Here is an 11,824-nt window from a genome sequence, read left to right on the forward strand (position 1 = left end):
TTCTCTGTGTATTTACTTCAATGTCCAGTGTTGGTTTAATGACTGAATATAACCAAGCCTTCTGGTTTCAGTACACAATAGTGGTAATTCTATTCATTGTCTATATAATCTAAGCTCTCTGTGATTTTTTTCTGACCCACTATCTGCTTAACAACAAATGAGTTTCCATCCAGAAAATAGAATGGTAGAATATCCCTTATTCTTTTTTATTTCCTGGTAGCCATTATCATAGCCTCATTTGAATAAGTATGTTTCAGGAGGTATTTCTGACCAAAAAGGACCATTTCAAGAAGTAGGATAAAGGAGAGTTGGGCAATAAACCCCAACTCTCCCAATTGAGTTTGAATAATGAGAATACTTCAAGGGATCGTGTGCATGGGACCCAGATGTACTTCAGGATTGCTGGCGGTCTTTTGTGGATATTCATCAGGGCCCTCTAAAGCAGTGGTCCCCAAAGTGGGAGGCCATATATCTCAGGCCTATGGGTTTTCCTGCTCCCAGCAAGACTAGTTTCTGGTGAAAACTATTCTATGGAGGTGACTTCTGGGGTACCAGAAGGGATGGATAGACTGTGGCGGCAACAGTAACAGATGCAGACTGAAACAGGAACCCATGGGACCCTGCAGCACTCAACTGAAACCAGAACCAGCAGAGTTTCAAGCTGGAGCCTGGATTTGAGTGTGACAGTGACTGCAAGGTGCAGGGGTGATGGAGGTAGAAGTCAGGAAACATGATGGCCAAGAAGGTTGTAGGGTACATGGGCACAGTAGCTGGTTCCTCTTTCCCTCCCCAAACTCCTCCAAGGTCTGGGAAGATGATGTATAGGTAGAGACAGATGCAGGCAGAGTAAGGAGTGCCAAGCAATACTACCCTGGTATAGCTGTAGCAGTGACAGGAGCAATAGTGGGGCAGCAGCCAAGGAGGCCATGTGGTAAGTGGGGTCATAGAATTATAGATTTAGAACTAGAAGGGATTTTGAAGGCCATAAAGTTCAATCCCTTCATTTTATACATGGGAAAACTGGTTCAGAGCAGTTAAAGGACTTACCTATTGTCATACAACTAATAAATATCTGAGGTGGGATTTGAACCTAGGTCTATTCTGACTCCCAAGCCCAGGGCCCTCTCTACTGTACCATGCTGCTTCTCAGCACTTGCTAAAGCAGCTGGGCCAATGCATCAGGCCCAGAAGGCTGCTGGAATGAAGTAATCAGCAAACATGTATTAATCCCCTAATATTATGCTTGGCACTGGGGACACAGAGACAGAAGTGAACCAGTCCGTGCCTCATATCTTACATTCAATCAGAAGAGTTAATGAGCATCTATATAGGCATATAGAAAATAAGTACAATTATTTCCTGGCTTCTCATTGAGGGGAGGAAGGTAGAGAACTTGGAACTGAAAATAAAAAGAAAATATTCTTAAAAAGAAAACAAATATAAGATAATTGGGGAGAGGGAGGCATTGGCAAGTAGGGGGATCATGCAGAAGATGGTGCTTGAGTAGATACTTGAAGGAAATGAGGAATTCCAAGAGGAGGATGTGAGTAAGGAGTGCATTCTAGGGACAGAGGATAGTCAGTACAAAGGCATTCAGGTAGAAGATGGATTGTCATGTAAAGGAACCAGTAAGAAGGCCAATTTGACAGGCCCAGATAGTGTATGAAGGGGAGTAATCTGTAATCAGGTTGGAAAGTGAGGGAAGTGAGGAGTGAAGGCAGAATGACCTGTCCCAGCCCAATTCAGAAGTAACAGAGAGCCACAGTGATTGGCCTTGACCCATTTGGAAGTGAATTTTGTTGGATTAATTGCTGTATCAAGTCTGAACCTACTCTCCATAGCAACTGAGTTGACAGAGAAAAGATTATGCTTTTAAGGGCTGGGAAAGAAAATGTACATCTGTTCTTGCTATATCTTTCTAGTAAATATCTAAAGAAGAGAGAGAGAGAGACAGACCGAAGACTGAGACAGAGAGACAGAGATAGAGAACAATGAATAGGGGAGTTACTTTAAAAGAAAGATTGTTTCTAACTAGGCAGAGAGCAAGATAATGAGAAAAAGGCAAACAATAAAGGAGAACAATCACAAAGGAGACCGATTTGGGTGTCCTACTTAGCTCTGTAGGTGACTCCCCCTCACAGTTTCATTTGGGGAGAAAAAAGAATGGTATACAGAAGCTTCATGCCCTAAGCAGCTCTCAGCGCTCTACGGGACCGTAAGTCATTGGTCCAAACCCTTCAAGAACTACTTAATTAAAAAAAAAAAAGAAAAAACTAAAAAAAAATTTAAAAAAAAGAACTGCTTCTATCATTGTGGATAAATGTGGCTGCTGACATAGTTCAGCTCCTCTAGAGCTCCTCGCCCCCGCCCCCAGAGGAAACCAAAGAAAACTAGAGAGGGCACAGGATGCATGAGATGCACATGAAGTGCCCTTGGGGCCAGATACTGACGTGATCTCTGATGTGGCCCACAGTCTGTCTAGTGCCCACGGGTTAAGGATCGCCTTAGGCCTTGTTCTTCTTAGGCTTCCCAGAAAATCACTCCCCCATTTTAGCCTGCCAGTTGAAAAATTAGATAGGCTGCTAAAATTAGATGCTTCTTTTAAAAAAAGAGGATGACAACTCTCTAACAGTTCGGCCTCCCCAGGACCCTAACTCTGGAAAATTCAAGAAGGGGCTGGCCCAAGAGAAAAAAGTATTCTTGTAGAACTCCATGTGACCGAAGAAAAGAGTCTGGAATTTGAGCAACTTCCAGGCACATACAAAACTTTTGAAGAAGAGCCTGAAGATTGGCTGAACAGTATGATTTCCAAAAGATTAAAAAAAGTAATAATAACTCTTCTTAGGCCTTACTTACTTCCATATACTTTTTTATCCAGTGACACTGGCCTCCTGGCTGTTCCTCTAACAAGACACACCATCTCCAGACTCCAGGTTGTTTCACTGCCGGTGCTCTAAGCCTGGAACTTTCTCCCTCCTCTTCACCACCTCCTGTCTTCCTTCAAGTCCCGGCTAAAAATCTCCCTTTCTAGGGGCAGCTAAGTGGCACAGTGGATAGAGCAACAGCCTTAGAGTCAGGAGGAGCTGAGTTCAAATCTAGCCTCAGACACTTAACTCGTACTAGCTGTGTGACCCTGGGCAAGTCACTTTACCCCGATTGCCTCACCAAAAAATGCATGCATGAATGCATGCATAAATAAATAAATTTGCTTTGGGTCAGGTAGTTGGCAGTGTATAGAGCACAGGCCCTGGAGTTAGGAGGACCTGAATTCAAATTCAGTCTCAAATCAGAGCTGTGTGACTCTGGACAAGTCACTTAACCCCAATTGCCTCACCAAAAAAAAAAATCTCTCCTTCTGCCAGAAGCCTTTCACAATACCCCTCACTCATCTTCCCTCTGTTGATTATCTCCAATTTATCCTTTATATATCTTGCTTCTATGTAGTTGTGTTTTCCTGATGTCTCCCCCATTAGGTTGTTAGCTCCTTGAGAGCAGGTTCTTTCTTTTGCCTTTATTTGTATCCCCTGTGCATGACATGCTTGTTGACTTGACTTGAAGAATTATCTTTATGTCGTTTCTTATATATGGGTGAGTCAAAGAGAAAGACGTAGAATAAGATAATACTCCAGGAAAAGCTGTTTATAAGCATATCCCATAGCTATGAACAGCATGACTATTGCAGTATGCCTCTACCTCTATAATGCAGACAACCGTTGGCATAATCAATTTAAAAGGCTCTTCCCAATCAATTATTCTTTCTAGCTTAGCATTATAACATGATTTCCTTTAGCAAGTAGAATGCTGTTTGTCTTGTGTCCCTGGTGCTCCTCACCCTCCACTTATGACCCAGTCACTAGTTTTTGTTTACAGCAAATCAGGTGTCACAGGTTCACAAGAAGTGACAGGGGCAAAGTATGATTGGTGCCTGTCTACATTTGGGAAAAACAAATGGCAAATGTTCACTTTTTAAAAAGGAAGAAAAAAGAAATTAAGCTTTGCTAATATTTTATATACAGATGGACACTGACACTTTCAATTCTGTCTGTGTGCCAGATGGTCACATGTCACATACAGTACATGAAATATCCTGAGGGAAGAGTTGGAGTTCCACAATACTGAGAGGTTGACGGTGATGCCCTCACTTGTTCATCGCTTTCAGCATATTGGGACACACTATCATATTATAAAGCATTAAACCAAGATTTTCAAAAATAATGAATAATCACATTGCTTTCATTTAAGATATTATTATCAACAATATTTTGATAATATTTCAGTGAGATCAAAAGGATTTTTGAACCATTAATACATAAAAATATTTTAAATATTTTCTTTCATCTATTTCAAATTGTGTGTTTTATTAGTGTGCATAATGTATTGGTACAATAATACATATATAATTTACATGTATCTGTAATTTGTGTCATTTATTGCATTATAATCTGCATTATATTGTATATAATTTATTGTGTAATTTATTGCATTGTTATCTGTAATTTATTATGCATGTAATTTGTAAAAAAAATGACAATGTGGTGGCATGCTCAATCCCCTCCCCTTTCAACTGCTAAGATGTGGAAATCAAAAAAGCTTGCAGACTACTGTTAAAAACTTCTGCTAGTTTATTAGTCAACAACAAAGACTCCAGAAGGCTAGAACGTCGGAGCTGAAAGGGTCTTTAGAGACAACCCTTGCATTTCACAGAGGAAAGAAGGGAAGGAACGTGCCCAAGGTTAGGCAGCTAAATTTCAATTCACCAAATCAAAGATTATATAATGTTAGGATGTTTTATATATATATATATGTTATATATAGAATGTTAGTTCTAATGCAGCTACAAAATTAATGGGAATCGGGTGGTCCAGTGGGAAGAGCTGTTTTTAGAGTCTAAGGATATGTCAATAAATCCCAGCACATTCACCTGTATGACCTTAGGCAAGGTACTTAACATCCGAATCTCAATTTCCGCATTTGTAAAATAAAGACCTTTTAGATTAGATGGCCTCTAAGGCCCTTTCAGACTCCCAATTTACAAAACAAACCTTGCTTTGTGGGTTTTTACTTTAAAAATAGCTCGTATTTTAACACCTATTTTTCACTATAGGGACTCCCTTTCATCATTTCGGAGAACTTCGTGGGCTTAGGGAATCTGGGGCTCGAGTTAGGCAGAAGAACCCAGAGGCGTTGGGGTCTGACAGAAGATGGACAGGCAGAGGATGGAGAGGTACAGAATTAGAGGGTGGCTGTTCCAGCCTTGGTCCATGGGGGTTTTTCCCCTCTCCTCTAGGTAAGTGCTGCTTAGGAAACAGGATTTGGGTTAGCGCTTGTTATCTGGACATGCTTTTATTTCTATTTTTATTTACTTATTTGTCTTCCAGTGGTTTTTCCCTAGTAGAATGAAAGCTCCTACAGGGCAGGGAATGTTTCCTTTTTGTTCTAGTGCCCAAGAGAACACAATTAAGTTTTGTAGCATTGAACTAAATTCAGTTTGGTTGGAAAGGGGGTGACTCAGGCAAACAGGTACTTAACATGGACCAGGGACTGTGCCAAGCTTTAGGGATACAAAGAAAACATGAAAACAGCCTCTGCCCTCAAGGAGCTTACATTCTAACAGAGAGAAAACACTTACATGTATATATATAGTTAAGACAGAAGAAATATAAAATGGATGCTATGTAACTTTAAGGGGAAGGTGGTAATAGCTGGAGGACTGGGAAAGGCCCCCTAGAGAAAGTGGCCTTCAGCTGAGTCTTGAAGGATGTCAGGGATTCCAAGTGCAGAAGGGGGAGGAGAAAGGCATTTCAGAAATGGGGAGCATCAAGCAAAGGCACAGAGACTGGGGGGGGCAGGAAATGGAGTGTGTGTGTGTGTGTGTGTGTGTGTGTGTGTGTGTGTGTGTGTGTGTATGTCCTCCTCCAAATCCTGGGTGTCTTCCTTAGAATATCTCTCCTTCCCTTTGGCAAAATAATATATCCTCCATTGTGGCTCTACGTGGAGAAGAGTGATAGTAAGAAAACTGGCAAGATAGGAAGGGTTCGGGATGTGAAGACTTTTAAATTCCAAAGTCGTTTTAGCCTAGAGGTAGTAGAAAATTACTGGTTTGGGGGGGATGGAAGCTGAGGGGGGCAGTGCTGACAGGCTTGTGCTTTAAGAAAATTTCTAAAACGAAATTGAACTGTTAGAGAACAAAATGAAAGTCCTCAGGAAGAGTTGATGAAACAAATGTCCTCCCTTGAGGCAGAGAGGTGGGACACTGTTAGGATGAAATATTATATACATTGTCAGATAAGATAACTGCATCTGATTTTTTTTTTTTTGTCATGAGAGAGCACCCATTCTAAAAGGAGGGATGGGAAATAACTTTCATGAAAAAAAAATCAAAAATGAAAAAAAGATTCAGCTTTTGCTATATGGATTTTGGCCTTTGGAATAGATTTTTTGTCTTTAATAATACTTTTAAAAAGATTCTTGAGTCTCTTTTGATATTCAATAGAATGATAAAAGTTCATCCATAGCCATTAACCATTGAACACAATAAATCATGAGAATAATAACAATAATAGCATTTATATAGCTCATAACATGTTCTAGGCATTGTGCTAAGTGCTTTAAAATTTTTATTTCAGTTGATCATCACAGCAACACTGGGAGGTAGGTGCTGTTATTATACCCATTTTACAGTTAAGAAAACAAATCAAGTAACTTGCCCAGGGTCACACAACTGATAAGTATCCAGCACAGTGCCTGGCCCATAGTAGGTACTCAATAAATGTTGATTGTTCAATTGAGACTGGATTTAAACTCAGGTCTTTCTGACTTCAATCTCAGTGCTCTGTCTATGGCACCACCTAGCCACCTCTAGGAAGGAGCACCAGTAATGATCTACTACATTACTACTACTACTACTAGTACTACTACTACTACTACTACTATTACTAGCTAACATTTATAGAGTGTATTAAAGTTTGCAGAACACTTTACATGTAACAACCCTGTAAAGTAGGTGCCATTATTGTGCTCATTTACAGATGGGGAAACTGAGCCTAAAAGAAGTTAAGTGACTTTCCCATAGTACACAGCTCCTGTTTGAAGCAAACTTTTGAGAAGCAAAATTTTGAGCTCATGTCTTGAACTTAATCCCCTGTCCCACCTAAATTATTTCCTTATTGTCTCAACTCCCCAGGTAAAAATCATCCTTAAGCAAAAAAAAAAAAAACTCACCCTGATTTCATAGTCATCAAAAAGATGTCTGAAGTACCAACAGTCTTCTTGTCCCTGCTTTGAGATTATTCTATCAAGGTGGCACACTGAGCTGGGAGTCAAGACAACCTGAGTTCAAATCTTGTCATGAACACTTGTTAGCTGTGTGGCCAAGTCACTTAACTGTTGTTTGCTTCAGTTTCCCCATCTGTAAAATGGAGGTGATAATTGTACCAACCTCTCAGGGTTGTTGTGAGGATCAAATGAGATAATTGTAAAGTGCTTAGTATAGTTCCTAGCACACAGCAATCCCAAAATACTTTCTTCCTCGTTTTCTTCTTTCTGAGATTTGCTTTCAACTACCTTTCAGGTATGAGACTTTCTTCTCTTGGAGTATACAGTTCTTTGAGGAAGACTGCCATCCCAAGCTCCTTAGGGTTGTCCAGTCTTGAGATCTCACTACATTGGTTTCAAATTAATTCAATTATTTTGTGAAGCCAACAGTATCTGGTCCCTTAGTAAGTAGTTACATGGAGTTCTTTATCCTGAGAAAACGATATTCAGTAAGCCAAGTCTGACTGGCAAGGTGTGTACTGTCTCCAGTGTAATTTCTTGTTGCAAAGAGATCTCTATCCTTTCATTCTAAAGTAATAGTTGGGGCTTGGGGTTGGGTGGGAACAACATTTCATTCTATCATAGATTCTGATGTCTTCTCCCATTAGAACTCTGCCCTGGGGAACTCCTCGTGCCCACACCATTTCAAAAAGCAATAGGTGGCAATGTATTCGCTTGTCTCTTTATCTTCATATTTTTCTCTTCTATTGTCCTCATTTTCATTTATATCCCCAATCCTTTGAAATTACTGCCATGTTTCTCTGTTTCAGTTTGATCAGATAGTGCATCTCTGGGGTGGTTGTCACCCAGGGCATCAAATAAATTACTTTTAGTAATCGGTTTTTTAATGCTTTTTTTAACCCTCTCAACCACCAGTGTCCTGTGCATCTTCCTGTCAGTTTGGTTTGGCTCATGTTTTAAGGTAGTTTTAATTTGTATATTTGTTTCTATTAGCAGAATCTACTTTAAGAGTTTTGCCTTCATTAATTCTACTTACAATTTTTCAATTTAAACATTAAGATATGTTTCTCTTCACACATACACACATACACAGATTGTATCTGAATAGGGAAAGAAAGGTTTGGGATTAGACTATTCATTATTTGTGTTGCTCCTGCTTCCAACAGTTTTCTTTATTGCTGATCTTATGAAATTTTCACTTTTCATTTAATTTGTTATTTCTTTCCCTTGCTTGATTAGATTCTAGACTCACTATTAGGCAGTGTGATATAGTGAAAACACACACACACACTCACACACACATACACACACACACACACACACACACACACATACACATACACAAAACTTAAGTCAAAAGGCCTGGGTTTTCTAAATGGTCATGTGACCATGGGTGGGTCATTTAACTTGTATTTAACTTAGAAGCTGGGGGCCGTCTCCGGTCATCCTGATCTATATCTTGCCACTGGTCCCAGATGGCTCCAGAGGAGAAAATGAGGCTGGTGACTTTGCACAGCCCTCCCTCACTTAAACTCAATTCACTGGAAAGTCATGGCATCACCTTCCTGATGTCATGGTCCTCTTTGAGAATGAAGGACAAACAACAACAACAACAACAACAACTTGGAAGTTAGGTGGTGCAGTGGATAGAGCCCTGGGCAGAGTCAGGAAGACCTGAATTAAAATCCTGTCTCATACACTTATTAGCTGTGTTACCCTGGGCAAGTCACTTTACCACTATTTGCCTCAGTTTCCTCAATGGCAAAATGGGGATAATTACAGCACCTACTTCTCAGGGTTGTTGTGAGGATCAAATCAAATGAGATAACATTTTTTAAAGTGCCCGGAACATAGGAATAACTGGGGCTTAAATCCTAGACCAAAGAGGAATGTGCAGTCCTCTCATTCTGATCCAGCAGAGCTTTCCAGTTGGCTAATAGTGTCCAAGTCCAGCAGCAGTCTACTTCAACTCAAACCAGGGGCATGCCCACAAGTATATTACTCAGACCCAAACCCAAGTCAAGAACTTCTATAACTCAGATGGAGGGGAGGGGCAGCAATTAGATTTTGCCTCAGATCAGACTACTTTGAGAGCATTGAAAACTTGCAAATCGATGGAGTTTTTTTCTCTGCTGCAGCTGTAGCCATGAAGTATGCTCAGGCTTTGGAAGAGCGTTACCTGTAGTGTCCCTCAATGTAGAAAGAAGGTATTGCTTGACCCAAATGGGATCAATGAAATTGCCAATGCCAGTTCCCATCAGCAGATCTGCAAGCTGATTAAATATAGGCTGATCATCCAGAAACCTGTTACTGTCCACTCTCATGCCTGATGCCAGAAAAAATACTCTGGCTTGATGGAAGGGTAGGCACATGGGCATTGGTAAGAAAAAGAGTAGTACCAATGCTTGTGTACCTAAGAAAAGGACCTGATGAGGAGAATGAGGATTCTGCCCTGTCTATTCCTCAGATATTGCAAATCCGAAAAGACTGACCACCATACATATATGGTAGTGCAGCCTGTACTTGAAGGTGAAGGGAAATGTTTTCAAGAATAAGCATATTGCCATGGAACATATTCATAAACTGAGGCAGAAAAGGCGCAGAAGAAGCTTCTGGATGACCAGGCTGAGGTTCATCAATCCAAGACTAAGGACACATGAAAGTGTTGGGAAGAGTGTCTGGAGGCTAAGAAAGAGGAGATCATTAAGGCTTTGTTCAAGGAGGAGGAGACCAAAAAATGATTCTCCCCTATCTCCTCTGTACGTAGTACCTCTCTACAAAGTTCATGCCATAAAACTTAACAAATTATCAAAAAAAAATTAAAAAGGGGAAAAAAGTGTGCAAGTTCAATATGTCCCTGAGATCCTAAAACACTACTTAATACCCCTAGAAAGCAGCAGGACCTAAGAGAACATGAACTCAGCCCAGGCATTCCCCCCAGAACATATCTTGGGCACAAATTCAACTAGAATTCTTGGAAGAGGTGAAGCAAGAGTTAAAAAAAAAACAAATTTTAAAGTTCTTTTTTTATCAATGAGAGTAATAAAGAGAAAATATAGAAAAGAAATGAGAGCTATTGAATGCAAATCAGAAAGAGAATTAACAGGTTGGCCTGACAAATACAAAACCTTACCCAAGCAACAAATTCCCTGAAAATTAGAATGGACTCAGTAGAAGATAATGACTCTATGAGACAGCAAGAAATATTAAAACAAAGCAAAAATTAAAAAAAAGAGAAGTAGATGTGTTATTTCATAGCAAAAACAACTGACCTAGAAAATAGATTGAGGAGAGATAATTTAAGAATCATTGAATAACCTGAAGACCATGACCAGAAATAGAGCCTAGATGTCATATTTCAAGAAATTATAAAAGAAAACTCTCCAGATCTCTTAGAACCAGTAGGCAAAATGGGAATATAAAGAATCCACTGATCACCTCCTGAAAGAAACTGTAAAATGAAAAGTTCCAGAAATACTTCAAATCTAGAGCTTCCAGGTGAAACAAAAAATATTGTTAAGCATCCAGAAATAAAGAACATAAGTACCAAGGAGCCACAGGAAGGATTCCAATGATTTAACCTCTACTATTGTAAGGGGGCAGATAACTAAGAATATGAGTTCTCAGAAGGCAAAGGACATTGGCTTATAATCAAGAATAACTTACCCTGTAAAACTGAGTATAAGCCTACGGGGAAGAAAATGAAACTTTAATGAAATCAAGAATTTCCAAGAAATCCCAGTGAAAAAACAAGAACTACAGAGAAATTTTAAAATGAAAACACAGGAATCAAGAGGAACATAATGGGGAAGGTGAGAGGAAATGAGTGAATCTTATTCTCATCAGATTTGGCTTAAGGAGGGAATACCATACACACTCAAATGGGTATGGAAATCTATCTTACCCTACAGGAAAATAAGGGGGAAGGGGATAAGGGAAGGGGGGAGATGATAAAGAGGAGAGCAGATTGGGGGAGGGGGTAATCAGAAACAAAACCTTTTGAGGAGGGACAGAGTCAAAAGAGAGAATAGAATAAATGGTAGGGGAGGGGGGAGGTAGGATAGGATGAAAGGAAATATAGTTTTCCACATCATGACTACTATGGAAGTGTTTTGCATGACTACATATGTATAACCTGTATCGAGTTGCTTGCCTTCTCAATGAGGGTAGGTGGGGAGGGAGGAAGGGAGAAAATTTGGAGCCCAAAGTTTTAAAAACAAATGTTAAAAATTGTTTTCACATGCAACTGGGAAATAAGATATATAGGCAATGGGGTATAGAAATCTATCCTGCCCTACAGGAAAATAGAAAGGGAAGGGGATAAGAGTGGGGGATGGGGGATAGAAGGGAGGACAGATTAGGGGAAGGGGTATTCAGAATGCACGCCATCTTGGGGTGGGGGGAGGGATAAGATGAGGAGAAAATTTGGAACTCAAACTCTTGTAGAAGTGAATGTTGAAAACTAAAAATAAATTAATAAAAAAGGAACATAAATGAAAAATAATTGAACAATCATAAAAGACTAAATAATCAGTCAACAGTTTGAGCA

General features: G+C 39.8%; 1 pseudogene; it reads left to right on the top strand.

Annotated features, from left to right (window-relative positions):
• The first annotated feature begins 9,428 nt into the window (after positions 1–9,428).
• On the top strand, positions 9,429–10,016 carry LOC114047346 (annotated as a pseudogene).
• The last annotated feature ends 1,808 nt before the right edge of the window (positions 10,017–11,824 follow it).

The sequence above is a fragment of the Vombatus ursinus genome, unplaced genomic scaffold (assembly GCF_900497805.2).
Source record: "Vombatus ursinus unplaced genomic scaffold, bare-nosed wombat genome assembly UNPS02014786.1, whole genome shotgun sequence".
NCBI lineage: Eukaryota > Metazoa > Chordata > Mammalia > Diprotodontia > Vombatidae > Vombatus > Vombatus ursinus.